Here is a 3,505-nt window from a genome sequence, read left to right on the forward strand (position 1 = left end):
TTATGGCACTTAAGGCAGTCCACTCCTGCTTGCCAGATTTGGGCCACAATTAAGCCATAGCAATGCCACATGTAACCCAACAACAAACCAAATAAACCACACCTGGCCACAGTTGATTTTTATACAAACCCTGGTCTTTCCCAACATTCCTCATGCAGCATGGAATGGTGGCACTTTTGCAATGCACTCCTGTTTGCAGATCTGCTCCACAAGTAGGCCAGTTGTTCAGCCGCATGTTAGCCAAGAATTACATAAATAAACCATAACTGTGTGTTTTTGTGTGTGCATGCTGTGCCATATCATTGACACTAAGAGATATAAACTAAAGAGAAATTTAAAAATGCCCCCTTTTTATGTTAAGAGAAGTTACAACAGATGATTTAAACACATTTCTGAAAACATTTGCATTATTTATTAATATTGTCAAAGAACAACCAAGTGCAAGTTTCCATTTTCAAAACTGGAAAGCAATCTAAAAAAAACAAATAGCAATAATAATAAAAACACAAAATATGTGCATATAAAGCATCTTAGAACTAAACAAAAAACAAAACATGTTTCCAGTTGGTCATCCAAAAAAAAACAGACAACGCAGAAGTAAACACACTAGAAGACATTGGCAAATGGAGCCATCCAAAATTAAAGAATTTGACCACCTTGGCTGGGGCCATCTGCGTCATCATGGCAATCTTGCAAGCCTTTATTGGATACACACAAAAACAAAATACACTGTTGAATGCTGATTTTACAATAGTGTTTTAATAGCAATAGCACATTAATACTGAATGGGGAAAAAATGGACTGGAACTACCAGTGCATTAAACAGTTTGGTAACTCTAAGGCCTTAATTGTTAACATTAATTAATGTATTAACTAGTATTAACTAACATGAACTGCATTATTTATTAAGCTTTTTTAATGTTACAGTCATTCACTGTTTGTTCATGTTAGTTCAACCATAAGTTTATCAAGCGACGAGAATACTTTTTGTGCGCAAAAAAACAAACAAAAATAACGACTTTATTCCACTATTCATTTTCGGCTGCTTGTTGTTTTTGTTTTATCGAGTCAGGCAGAGTACATCAAAATGATTATCTGTGATCATTTCATTTACAATAACTGCTTTGGGTGCGAGTGATCTAATATTTAGGAGCCCAAGCTTTAAAAATAGTTTTTGTTCGTTTATTTTGTGTTTTTCTGGTTTAATCACGGTCAGATTTTTTCTAGATCCTGCATTAAATTTATATTTAGACCTCGCTATTCGGGGAACAGACACAGTCTGTATAGATTGGACAACGCAAGTACTTCTATCTTTTAAGTGGGTAGAACAAAAGTCCTCATGGCAGTTATTTGAGAGCTGGCTTACTAGTCAGATGGAGCGTAGCGTCCTGGAGATGTTGTCCGACAGGATCCCACTCCGACTCTGCTGGGGTGCAGGTCATCAGCACGGAAAAGCCTAGGACGCTCCCAGAAAAGATTCCAATTATTAACAAAGAGCAGTTTCTGTTCTTTACACCATGACGATAACCATTCGTTTAAAGCAAACAGTCTACTGAACCTTTCGTTTCCTTGTCGATACGTGGGAAGCAGTCCTAACACGATGATCGTCGCCGCGGGCGATGTGCTGCGTACCGTCTCGATCAGGCTCCTGTAGTCCCTCTTCAGTGTCTCCATCTGCCGCAGCTTGATGTCGTTTGTCCCCGCGTGCAGCACGACAGCACCGATGTTCTCGTTGCCCTTCAGGATCGCGGGTAAACATTCGCAGAAACATTGAGAACACGAGCACCGGGGAAACAGTTAGTGTGCACTCTACCTTCAGCTGACGTAGCACGGACGTGCCGGACGAAGGAGCCTCCGACGATCACAGCATCGCGTTCCGTCTCGCGGAGGGGGGCGAAGCGGTTTCGGGTGGAGATGAAGGACATCTGGGAAGATCGCATTCTGGGTGCACAGGGTCTGTGCAGTGAAACACACGGAGTAGAGGTAGACTAACAAATCTAAGATCAGATTCAATCTCTTTTAGTAGTGACACAATGTCATCATGGTCAGAGTTTGAGGCCGAACAAGTAATAATGTTAGTCGAACGATTTTGGAAAATAATCTAAATGTGTTTTTTATTTAAAAATTATTTTTTTTACTTTTTTTTTTTTTTTACTAATAGTGTGATTTAATATACTAGTTGTTTAAGCTCTTTATCTTCTGTATTATTCAACAAAGACAAGCAATAAATCATTGTATAATATGGCTGGGAACTGGGAATCTTTAGTCACCTCATGATCATGATTGAGTCACCTCAAAAAAAATTTTGGGATGGAATTACATACTATATGTATTTATAAGAACTGTTTAAAAATAATAATTACACTTTAAAGTTTTAAGTTTTACACTTTAAATTACACTTTTAAATTGTAGCTTATATAAACGAACAAAACAAAAAAAAAATTCCTTGATACTTTTTTATTTTGTACCACATGAAATGTATCAGCAGCTTACCTTAATGGTGACAGTGAACTCTAAACTGTAGCATTTTATTTCCACCAGCAGTTTTCTGTAGCAAATCACATTGACATGTGTTATTAAGGTGAAAAACATCCTGACTCAAAACATTAAATGAAAAAAAAAAAAAAAAAAAGCAGGCAAACTAATTTTAAAATTACTAGGGTATACTAAAAATGTGAAATACATAGAGTAATAATACCTGAACCAACTTGCTCAATAATATCTATTAGGCTATTGTTACTTTGTAATCATCTCATAAAAGCTATTATTTTAAGAAAAAGCATGTAGTAATTTGTGCATTATTGCTAGTTAACGAAAAATGCTGTCACAAAGTAATAAAACTAGTGCAGTTACTGCAGTATTACTGTATGCCCAATGTATAAACATGAATTAAAAATTACACTATAGGCTATTATATATACATTTTTCATTGTTGTGCCAAAATAAGACAAGAGTTAAATACTTTCACCGTGCAGAACTGAGTGAAGGTTGGCAAGATCGGAGCAACATGAGCAAATCTAAATGTATTGGCGCGCCGTTCAATCGATACTTGTTCATTTCGCATTCGATAACCATAATAGATCTAGCTTAGAGCTATAAACTGCCAAAATAATGTTACTTCGAAATTAGAAGTTATTCCATTAACTCATACAACATGGATATAACGAAGCAATCGCTAAGAAAATATGAATGTATCGATCTTACCTTGATTGATTGTTTGTTGTATTCGTCCTCCCTCCAACCGACAATCCTTCTGGTTTCGAGCGCCTTTTTCGCGCCTTACGGCTGTTTAAATTTAAAGGGCCGAATCAGTTTGATTTTTTTTTTTCAAAGACAATTTCAAATGCAGTAAATATTTTGTTATAAACAAAATAGAGATCGTATCTCTAATAAATAAGTAAGCTGAAGCAAAAAAATGTGACAATTTTTTCATGAATGCAGGGGGCTGAAAAAGTTAATTATCAAAATAATAATATTTTCTCACAAGAGCTTTGTCGTTCATTTA

The 3,505-nt window shown here is 36.1% G+C and overlaps 1 long non-coding RNA gene across 1 annotated transcript; it reads right to left on the reverse strand.

The window, feature by feature from the left end:
- Nucleotides 1–330: 330 nt before the first annotated feature.
- Nucleotides 331–3,280, reverse strand: LOC306887884. Its single transcript, XR_013785703.1, has 5 exons — nt 3,205–3,280; nt 2,494–2,548; nt 1,814–1,956; nt 1,367–1,737; nt 331–698 (listed from the first exon to the last, which is right to left on the reverse strand). It is a non-coding gene; the product is annotated as an uncharacterized lncRNA (long non-coding RNA).
- Between the last annotated feature and the right edge of the window lie 225 nt (nt 3,281–3,505).

Source organism: Barbus barbus (assembly GCF_936440315.1).
Source record: "Barbus barbus genome assembly, chromosome: 21".
Classification (NCBI taxonomy): Eukaryota; Metazoa; Chordata; class Actinopteri; order Cypriniformes; family Cyprinidae; genus Barbus; species Barbus barbus.